Below are 11,672 nucleotides of genomic sequence, written 5' to 3'. Positions count from 1 at the left end.
TCTTGTTTCCCCATCTCTGTTTTACATCAGAGCAGCTCCCATCTGTCTGTCTGTCTCCTCTTCTCTCCCCAGTGCAGCTTCCAGACAGTGTTAAATGCCCAAAAAGAGAAGCAAGCCAGGCAGGAAGGCTGGAGGCAGATCTGGGGTCAGGCAGCTCCCACCCCCAGCACTACATCCCAAGCACCACGCTCCAAGCATCAGCCTAGCTCTGCGTCCTCACCAAGGTGACAATAAGGACATTGCTAGTTGCCAAGTACCAAGAGCTAATCCTGCCTCTGAGTGCCAGGAAGTACCTGGGGACTTGTTGAGAGGGTGAAAAGTATCAATGGGCTCTCCAGAACCCATATGGGCCCCTGAAGGAGGTCAGAGCAGCCCCCACTCCAGCAGCACTCACCGTCACCTCCACTGCCATAGAGGAATAGCCATGCCAGCATCGTGCCCTAGATGTGCTAGAGCAGGGCTGACTCTGCTCACAGCAGTCCTGGCAGCACTGCCTCAGAGGGCAGCTGGTGGGCAACACTGGCCTGAAATTGGATGAAGGAAAGATAGAATTGTATGACAAAAAGGGTTTTTTCCCCAAATGATGGCACTGCAGGAGAGAGCCCTGAACGAGCTCCCACATGCTCCCACCTGCTGCCAGGCATTAGAGGACAGTTGTTACAGCTGTGAGCACAACAGATCAGCACATGGATGGTGGAATCCAAGACCCTTTGCACTGGCAGCCTAATTGCTCATTTGCTGGGGGGGTCTCCACAGTAACATATTTGTCTTAAAAGCAGCCCCAGGAGCTGGGTTGTTCTGAGACACTCTTGGTCACACTCCAGAAGAGGCAGAGTGCTGGGTTTCCATTGCCTCCAGCAGTGGAATAATTCAGATAGATCAATGCAGCTGGTGTGGGATGGCCGTGGGTGCTGCTGGGCCCTGCTGTGGTGTTCCCCAGGCAGGGAGGCTTTGCGGTGGGGAAGTGGATTTGTGCTGAGCTAGGAGGGAAATGAAAATAAAAGCATGGTATTTCCAACCATCTCCTAACGTGGCCCAAAATGTAGTGTGATGGCTGTCTCCATCAACACCTACAGAACCTGCTTGGGTCCCCCAGCTTGGCTTGGAGAGGGAGAAAAATGAAGCATTATTGAGAGGGAAGTGTTAAAAGAGCTCAGGGATGAGAGGACATGGTGTAAAATACCTTTCCTGTTTGTTAGAGACCTTCAAATCTGCACAGCCTCACCTTAGTGGCTGGTGCAACATGAAAAACCTGCAGTGCTAAAAAAAAGCTCAGAGCCTGGGGCGGGGTGGGGGGGGAGTGGGGAGAGGCAAGGAGAGACCCTAGAGCCTGGGTAGCCACATAACACAGAGCCAACCTTCTTCCTTAGGCTGACTGGCATATTTTGGGCAGTGGCCACTGAAGCAAATATGGAAGATGAGGAACTGCCCCAGACCTGAACCACTCTGTAAGGTGAACTTGACAAGGAGATGAGGTTTGGACACAAAGTTGCTGCCTGGGAGCCCCATCCCAGCTCCTTTGACCTTGGCCAGGAGGCATTGTGGGGTCCGTGCTAGGGTCACCCTGCCTGGAAGGGATGTGTCATGGCTTCTCCATGCCCCTCCAGGCAACGGGGCCAGCTTGGTGATGTTTTCACCTGCTTCTGTAGAGCTGGGATTGCATGCAGCTGGTGGTCAGTGAGGTGGCACCCCAAGGAAGCATTTGTGCATTTACATCATCAGCTGCCCAGGAAAGACCCCTCCCACACACACATCCTTGGGAGCCACACAGATCCTCTCCCCAAGCCTCTCTTGAAGAGGGTGATGCTCAGCATCCCTGGAGGGCAGCAGCAGGCAGGGTGAGGAATGTGTGGTTAGTGGGAAATGGTTCCTCCACCTCAGCGGAGGGGAGTGGTCCCCCCAGCTTGGCAGTGCCAGTGGTCCCTGGCACCAGCAGCCCTTTAAGGACTGGCAGACTGCATGGCTCAGTCCTCTCTTGTTCTGACATGCTGGCAGAGCAGGGTAGCAGGTGCCCATGCTGGACTTGGGGTCACTTCCAAAGGTGGTATTTCTCTCCAGCCCCACTTCCTTCAACAAATCAAACCCTTCCTGGAAGAAAGGGAGACACCAGAAGCCTGCAAAAGAAACGGCCAGTGGCACCTGCTGGGGCAGGAACATGGAACACAAGCCATAAGGATCCTTCTTTCTAACAGACCCTTTGGGATGCTGGAATGGCTGATGATACTTATAAGGCTTAATAGGTATCAATTATTAATAGCAATTCTTTGACCACCTGTGTATAAGTTGGGGGTTTTTTGAACTTTAAACTTCAAAGTCCTTTAGAAGAAAATACTTAGGTTCACTAAGGTTCCACTATGGATGGGGAATTTGAGCAAGGAGGAGACAGAGGCCAGTACAGTGTCTGCCTGGCCAGCTGGCAGCACTGGGGTGGTCTGGTCTGCAGGGACAGGGGGCAAGGGCTCTCCAGGTGGCAGGGGAAACCCCAGGACTCTTGCCCTGCAGTGGAACCAGCATTGAGCTCAGCTCATAGCCTCTTCTAAGCCCTGGGTCAGGCTGCATTTCAAAACTGCTCTCAAGTCAAGCTGCAGCCTAGCTTGTGGGACAAGGACTGGGGGAAGCTGTGGCTGGGGCCAGGCTGCAGTCCCTGCAGAAGTCCAGGGATGCCAGCAAGATAATGAGAGGGGATGTTAAATATTACTGCAGTCACAGGGCTATTTATCTGACACGAACAGAGGCAGCCAGGAATCCTCCAGGGTGCACAGCTCAACTTAGACCCCATTAAAGTTCCTTTTATTCCCTGTGTTTTGGCTGACGTTAAAACAGTGCCTGAATTGCTCCTGTGGGAGCCGACTTCCATGCCTGGCGTCAGGTCTGTGGCTTGCTCCGGCCAGCAGCCATGGGGCTGAGCTGTGTCTGCTTCACCCATCTGCCTTGCACCCCCAGGCACCTCCCAGCACCCACCCAAAGGTGTGAGGCTGAACAAGCAGGGATAGAACCAGAGAATTAGAGAATCTTTTAGTTTGGAAGGGACCTTTAAAGCTCATCTAGTCCAACCCACCTGCAGTGAGCAGAGACATCTTCAACTAGAGCAGGTTGCTCAGAGCCCTGTCCAGCCTGACCTGGAATGATTCCAGAGATCCACAGCCTCTCTGGGCCAATGTGTTGCCATTCATTGTAAAAATTTTCTACCTTTCTAGTCTAAATCTCCCCTCTTTTAGTTTAAATCCTTCATCCCTTGTCCTGTCACAACAGGTCCTGCTAAAAAGTCTGTCCCCATCTTCCTTACTGGTTCCTCTAAGTACTGAAATGTGACAAGAAGATCTCCCTGGAGCCTTCCCTTCTCCAGGCTGAACAACCCCAGCTCTCTCAGCCTTTCTTCACAGTGGAGATGTTCTAGCACTCTGATAGTTTTTGTGGCCTCCTTTCACCCACTCCAACAGGTCCATGTCCTTCTTGCATGAGGACTCCAGAGGGACAGCCGCAAAGGGCAAAGCATGCAGGTGATGATCTGTCCTTCCCTTTTGACTCCAGCCATCCCAGGACTCAGAGGGCTCCCAGCAATGGCAGTGCCCTGCAGGATGGGGAGGAGAGCCAAAGCCAGGAGGGAGAAGCTGAAGAACCTATTTTAATGGAAACTAGGCTTGGGATGCCTACATGCAGCTGTCTTCCCAGTGCCAGCACTGCTAGGAAAGGATCTTTTTGTGCTCTGAGATTTTCTGGGGATTTTTTTGTCCTGCATTGAAAAACCTCAGAGATAGTGCTGTAGGTGGGCAGGAGCACAGCAGGTTGTGCAGAGTCTCTCACTACTAATCAAGACCTCTTGTGAACCAGAAACATGTTTAATTTTCTGGGGGAGCACACCAGAATGGGGCAATTTGAAAACTATCCAAACTTTTTTTTTGACCCTGAGCTCCTGCCCCATGCCTCTTCACCAGCTGCTCCTGGGTATGGCTGTGGGGCTACAAAATGACCATGGTCAGGAACAACAGTGACATGGAGCTACTTTATACAGCCACACTTTACATGGCCAAGCCAGGTGCTCATAGCAGTGCTGAGAGGATGCCTGGCAAGTGCAAGGTGCTACCACACCACCATCACCCACCCCTGCCTGCTGCTTGCATGGGTGAGCAGGAGCCAGGAGCATTTTGCTGAGGCTAGGCAGGGCAGGAGGGCAATGAGGTAGGGAGTGGCTGGGGAATTCAGATCCAGAAGTGGAACAGACAATTTCCAAGCCATCGCGTTGGTGCGTGGTGATGAGCCGGGGCTGCTTCAAAAGGAACCAGCTTTAAATGGATCAAGCCCCGAGCCAAAAGCATAAACACTAGGAGGAAGTTTGGCTAAAGTTAAAGCATGTTTTATTTAAAAATCTCCCTCTCCCTGTTGTAAGATGGAAACTGTCCATCTGAAAAGTGAAACTAAGATTGGAAACAGTCTGCAGTCATTAAGTTTATGCTGCTTTTTTTTTCCCCCTCCTCTCTCTCCTGCTTCTCAAGTGAAATATCAACTGGCTCCACTGTCAGGGACAGGAAACATTAGTAATAAGTTCATAGATTTACATTTTCCCCAGGGAAATAGAGGAATATCAGAGATCAAAAGCTGGAGAAAGGAGTTATTTTTATACAGAGTGATTTGCAACCAGCATTCATTGGGGGGAGTAAATAAATTACAGGCCCTTCACTTCGGGGTTGTTTAAGTTCTTTTTCTTTAATGCTGTCCTTTTAACTACTGTAGAGAGTCTGTCAGGACTTACACAGAGCAGAGATGCTTCCCTGCCTGTAAAAAGGGCTGTTTTCCAGGGAAGAAAAAAAGAAAGGAAAGGAAAAAAAAACCAACTAAAAAAAAAAAGTCAGTCACTGCAGTTAGTTGTTACAGGCTAACCTCATGTACCGGCCCAGGGGCAGGTGAGTGTTGTCGTGACTTGGGGCAGGACAGCAGACAGACCAGCCTGGTATGAAGGACAATGCAGGGATGTGGCTCTGCTAGCCCAAAGGGTGCATTTGGGGCCTGTTAGACCCAGAAAAGTGTACCCAAGAGAGGCGACACTGATGCTGGGTGCAGCAGTGTGCAGAGCACTGGGGCTGTTTGGACCTTGTCTTTGCCTTCACCTCAGGCAGGGCTGATTCAGGTGGGGCAAGGTAATGGCAGCTGCTGCTCTGCTCTCCAGGTGGGCAAGGATAGCCCTATATGTTTGCTGTTGCTCAGGTTTGTCCTTGTAACAGCCTGGCAGGTGGCTTGCAGCACCCCTGGCACCGCAGGTGTCTGCTTAGGTCTCAGGTACCACCACTGCTCCATGCAGGGGCTGCTGAAGCAGTCCCTGTTTCCCTGGGAGCCACACAATGGAGGACTTGACTTCCCAATGGCCAATTCTCTGTCACCTTCCAGGTCATCCACTGGGGCTGGACCATGCTTGCAGAGTATGGGGTGGCAGGTAGCCAGTCCCAGTCGTGGTGGAGACACTGGAAACTTTGACCAGGCGTTTTGTCTGGTGTCATCAGTTAAAGGTGACGCACTTGCTGGCTGGGCAGGATAATGAATGATGGTTTTAAGTACAACTGGAAAAACAATAAAATACTCTATTAGGGTGACACAGCTGTGAACAATGAACATTAAACAACTTCACTACTCATGGAGCTGCCGCAGCAACACTTAGCCCTGGTGCTTGATGGATTCCTGTTTTGGAGTGCGCCTCGCAAAGCCACTCTCCATCCAGCCCAGGCACGGAGTGCTGGGAACCACGCTCTCCTTCTCCTACTTAAAAATACATCCACATAAAATGTGCTTTAAGGATCCCTTAAGGTTCATTAATGTCACAAGCAGGGGAGGAGAAAAGAGTTGGAAGGCCTTGAAGTACATGTCGGAAACACTCCAGAGAAAACTGTAAATGCTGCTGGGATGAACTGCAGGCTCTGGAGGATCAGTCGTGCTGGAAGACTATTTATTTTCCAGTCTATTTTAAACACTGGACTGTTTCAGATAAGAGTTGCCTGTGGTGGCAGACAGGATCGTGGGACTGGTGTGCAGGAACTCCTGCCAGATTCATTTCTGGGGAGTATTTCCTCCCTGCCTTGATAAATCTGCCTTGTCTCCTGTACCAGGTTACTTCTTTTGGAGTTCTCTCTCCTTATTATTACTTATTAAAATTGCCTGCAAATAGCACTTGGGCTTCACACAACATCCTGTGCAAACAATTCATCCTTCTTGTTATCTCGAGTCTGACAATTCCCACCAGGGCCAGAGAGGGTGGGTGGAAAAAAAGCCTTGAGAAGAAACAGAAATGGCCATCCCTTATGGTGAGGCTGGAGAAACTGCACTGGGGAGAGAGGACAGGGTGGGAGATAAGTGGGGACTCCCCCCCTTCAGAGACAAAACCATGGAAGGGGAGAAAACAAGAAGGAAGTAAGCTGGCCACATGGATGAGCATCCTCCCTTGCACACTGGTGCTGGGATCCTGAGGGTCAGTGAGACCTCTGCAACCTGACCTTGCAAACTGCCCCCCTTTGCCCAGATGTTATCTAGAAAATCACTCTCAGGTTACAGGACTTGTTCCTGCTGGGCTTTTGACCAGGGCGGCAAGCCCACATCTTCCATCTGCACCTCCCAGCACAGCCGAGCAGGAGAGGCCCGGCCAGGGTCACCGGCCCCTGGACTTTGAAACTCTGATGCATCCCTTTCTGCAGGGAAGGGATTCCAGTGCCTCGGGGCCACAGGGAGGGGGAAGGTTGGGGTGCTGAGTTGCTGGCTGCAGCCAGGCGCTTGCTCCTCTGTAGCAGGATGCAAATGGCAATAGTGCTGGGAATGCTGTGCTGGGGATGCACTGGGGATGGCTCTCCTCACCTTCCTGACCTCAGGGTTTCATCCCTGCAGTGCAAGGTGTTGGAATGCAGCTCCCTGGCCCTTGCCTCACACAGTTTTGTCAGCCTAATGGAGCTTGAAAGTTCAGGTTGGCCCCTGCAAGTGTGGGGCACTGCCATTAGGAGAGCTGGGCTTGTGTCTATGACAATTTCCACCTTGAACATCACTCAGGGAGGACACAGAAACAAGTACTAAGGCTCCACCCTGCCAGTCCTCCCCAGCCATGTCCAGCAGCAGCCAGACTTCATCCAGCCTCTCCATCAGCTCCCAGCCCAAGCCATCCCTGTCCAAAGCAGGCTTTGCCTTAGCCCATGCTCCCCATCCCTGGCTTGGGTACCACAGCCCTGCTCAGAAGACGCTCTGTCCTGAGCATGTGGGCTTAATCAGAGAGCATCTGCTTCCCATTGCAGCTGTTCAGGGCAGGTTTTCCCTCCCAGCCTCCTGTGAGGGTGCTAATTTTACATACACAGGCTGCCTTCATCATGGCCATCAGGAGAGCTGCAGTGGTGCTCTCCTACAGCGGGGATTCAAGGGACAGTTTTCAGAAGCCACACTTGTGGTGGCATCCCAAGCCTGGTATAACACTAGCCCAGTATGGCTGGCACAGCCTGGCCTATCCACAAGCCAGGGGTTCTGTGAGACAACTCCTCATCACCTGGTGATGGGCATGCAGCTTCACTGGCAGTTCCCACCACAGCTCAAAGAAATGGCAAATGCTGATGATGCCAAATGATGGATAACTCCTCCAGACATTTTGGAGAAGCCTCTGGAAAATAGCCTCTTCAAGGGAACTTTCTAAATTGAGATCCCCCAAATTACTTTTGGAAGTTTAAGCCATTATTGTTTTCCTTCCTCTCTAATCCCAGTACTTTCCCCACACTCAGTGATACCAGGAAGCCAAGTGCTTCATGCCCCTCAGGAGGGCTGTGCACCATCACCCTCCCAAAGCCCCACACTGTGGCAGTTTCCACTGCTGTTCCAAGTGCCACTACCCTCCATCCACAGACAAGCATAAGTGATGCCAAGCAAGAGGAGGTTTGGCAGAGCCTTGTCAAGGGGCAAATCCAGACAGTACAGTTGGCAGCTGGTGCAGGAGCTCAGTGCCCAGCAATGCCATAGACCTGGCCAAGCAGCTGTCCATGGGAGAGGCAGAGAGGCAGGGAGGAGGAGGTGGCTGTGATGGGGTGGGAATAACCCTGTCACAGCAGTGTGTCACCCTCTGAGAGCACTTCAGGCTGTGCAAGGTAAACCTCAGAGTGCTTTGATCCGTGCTGGGGCTCCTTGATGTAAAGCAAAGATTGAGTAAAGGTGGTTGCCACCTCTCCCAGCTGGGGAGGAACAACAGGGCTGGCTTCCCCAGTGACACCAAGCAGCGAGTCAGTGATGGCCCCACCAGTGGGAACTGAGGAGAGACCTGGAAGCCATGTGTGTGCACAGGCAGGGGGCTGCACAGGGATCAGAAGTCCCAGTGTCATCTGCTTTAGAATACACTGCATCTCCCCCTGCCCTCCCTCATAGAGCCACCAAACCATGGTGAAAGGCTGGGGCCCAATCCTGCTTTTCATCACAACTCAGCCCAGAACTAGGAGCCTGGCTGGGGACTCACAGATCTCACAGTGTCTGCACCCCATTTAATAGGGAAAAATGGGTCATGGAAAGCAAAGCAGCCATGGTACAGCTCAACCCTCTGGTTTAGCTAGAATGAAACCGTGTTGGCAAGACCCCACACAGCACACCAGCAAATGGGACCCTTGTGAAGAGTTCTTCAGTGACACACTGGAAATCCTCTCTGCAGCGTTGCACCCAATGGCCACTTTAAACACCCACTGGAGGCAGTTCCACCAAGAGCCAGCTAAATCTGTGCTGAAAACAGAGCCAGCAATTGTGCATCCAAAACTCAGTCTGAACCCTCAGTCAGCTTTGGGAACTGCAGGTCACCCCCAAGAAAGGGTTCATCCCAGAGCAGAGCCCTGTGTGCAGGGTGGGTGAGCCATGCTGTCGGCTCGGGTGGGACCAAGCACTGTGAGAGCATCTTCATGTGGTGCCTCTGACTGCATATGGTCCCCATTTATTTGACTTCTTTGCTGCTGGATTGCTGTCAGAATAGTTTTCTGCAATTACATTACGTTTTCCCAGCACAGACTGGGAGTGAAACTTGTGCTTTGGGAGATAAACTGCAGGCCGTTTGGCATAAAGGGAAGCTGTTAATTTGCCAGCAGCAGAGACAGAGGGAAAATGAAAATTAAGAGACATAATTGATTCTCATTGCATCTTGGTTTTGAAAGAAAATAAGGGCTGTGAGCTGGAGAGACTCAACTAAAACTGGTTATTAATGGCCAGCAGAGGCCAGGCCAGCAGAGAGGATCCTGCAGCAACAGCACTGACCCACAGGTATGCAGGGTCAGGGGGTCCTGGGCCTCCCATGGGGTTGCCAGCTAGGGTCCCTTGGGAGGGTGCTGCTCCTGGTGCCACTTCTTGTGTCTTGGCTTGTCTGCTGGGCACACCTGCACTCCACTTCTGGGCTCAGAGAACTCCTTACAGATGCAGCTGCAGTATGTTCCCAAAGCATGCATGTGGGGCTCATGGGCCAAGACCAAGCATACAGAGTCAGTGTCAGAGCCAGGATGCTATACCTGCATCTGCCTGGCTGTTCCCTGCACTGCTGACCTACTCTTGCTTGATGTCACAAATTGATTTTGCAAGTCCTCTTTATCTGAGGCTCCTGCTGAAGAGGGGGAAAAGCTCTGGGTGCCCAGGAGGCCAAGCTTGGAGCTTGGTGTGTGGGGCTCACCATGGGGACTGCTCTCAGCACACGCCTGCCACACTGGGCTAGCCAGAAGGATGCTCGTGGGGAGGATACTCAGAAGGTGATAAGGGGAAGGCTGGGGGTGCCCCAGGCCTGGCCATGTGCCAGTGGGTCCCTGGCACACATGTGCTGTGGCCCCTCTCTGCTCTTCCGCTTGTTGATGTTATCCTCCAGCCATGAGCTGGAGCTTTCTGCATCTGCCTCATCTGTGCTTGCAGCCTCCCCAAGCTCCCTCCCACCTTCTTTTATTTATGGGACAGCTATTTCCTTTTGGAGAGAAGTAGCCAATATTCTGAAATGGCACAAAGGTTTGAATGAAAACAAGGTGTTGCTTAAGCTGTGGAAGATTTGGGCTTTCCAGTGGGTGATGGTGTGTAGCACCTCAGCCTTCCCTTCCTTCTGGGCAGCCAGCAAGGACCACAGTCCTTGTTCCTCAGGTGCAACATGAGCCACTCTTTCAGCTCTGCTATGTTCTGAAGACCATCTGAGGGAAAGAGGTTGCCACCTACTATGATGTCTTGCATTTGAGTATTGGCCTTTAGGTCCTCACTGAAGTCACAAGCAATAATAACTATCATTTTTTCCAGCAAATGGAGGCCCTACCTTGCTGCCCTTCAGCCCACTGGAAGTAACAGTGGAAGACTGTTGCTGTAAAGTGAGGTTTGAGGGGGAAAATTTGGGTTATATTGATCACAGACAGCAGCTGCTGTAACCAGGGCAGTAAACTTTCCTACCCCAGTACTTCTTTTGATCTAAAATAACTTCTGTGTTTAGGCTGCATCTTTCTGAAGTCTGCACAATGGTTATTTTTTATGAGGGAGAAACAACCCCCAAGCCCAGCTCCTCTTGTGGCAGCACGGTATGAAGGGGGCATCTGGCTGACGGATGCCCTGGAGAAGGATGAAATGAGGTGGGAGAGCTGGGGGGGTACAGTAAGATGAGGCCCCAAGTACCATCTGTGTGACAGCCTCACATAAGGTTGTAGCTGAGGATGCTCTAGTTGTCATGGTGGAGGGATATGGGGGAGCGGGTCCTTGCAGAGCGCAGGAGCACAATGTCTTTGAAACCAACAGGGTAGGCATGGGGAACAGTGCTCAGCTCCACGGCGCTATCCCAGATGGGCACCTCTGCACTGGCTAGAGCAGATTGCACCTTCAGGTTTGCTCTTTCACCACCTCAGATGGAAGCAGATACCTTTATTTATAGAGGAAGGTCTCCTTTCACTTCCTGCCCCTCTGGGCAAGTCCCCAGTGGGGCGGGGGCAGCTCCTGCACCAGCTGCTCGCCCCTGGGTCCCATCACCAGCACTGACACCCTTTCCTGACACACATCGGTTTCCTGCGTGCAGCTCTCACGCCACTTCCTACCCCGCTTCGGTTTCCACCGAGCACTGCCTGTCACAGCGCGGAGGAGGGGGGGAAAGTAGACAAAAATAGAAGAAAAAGTATGTAATAAATAAAAAGAGTACCTTTTCTTCCTGCCCCCACTGTGGACTGAAGCGAGCCGTGGGTTGCACAGGCAGCATCTGTCCCCACAGCCAATCTCTCCACAGCATCCCTGGCATTAGCTCAGCTCACCTATCATGTGCAGCCAGGTGAGGAGGTGTCACATCCCCAGCTGTGGTCACCTGTGGTTTGACACCCAAATGCTTTTCTCTCCTGTGTAACAGCCTGATTTCTGAGGTTGCTGCCTTTATAACAGGTGCTCTGCAACCCTACATATCCCTGAGTTGCCAGCGCTGGGTGCTGCCCCGCTCTCTTGGGTTTAGGGTGCTGGGCTGGCCACAGCAGTGAGATCTCTTCTCTCATCGCTGGGCCACTCTCCAAACCCACTTTCTGCCTCATCAGGAAAATGGGAAAAGCGATCAATGGCTCCAGCCCTGCCTTGAGAAAGTGGATTAGGGCAGGTGAATAGGAACTGTCTCTCTAATGAAGTGCTATTACCAACAGGCTAATTGAGTAATGACATAATGCAGGCCCTTGAAGGTCTTTCTAAAGGGCCGTAACTCCGTGCCG

Source organism: Melanerpes formicivorus, unplaced genomic scaffold (genome assembly GCF_026170545.1).
Source record: "Melanerpes formicivorus ecotype bairdi unplaced genomic scaffold, bMelFor1.0.p_v2 SCAF_19, whole genome shotgun sequence".
NCBI classification, from domain to species: Eukaryota; Metazoa; Chordata; class Aves; order Piciformes; family Picidae; genus Melanerpes; species Melanerpes formicivorus.
The sequence above is the reverse complement of the archived record's forward strand: the minus strand, read 5'-3'. Positions refer to the sequence as shown.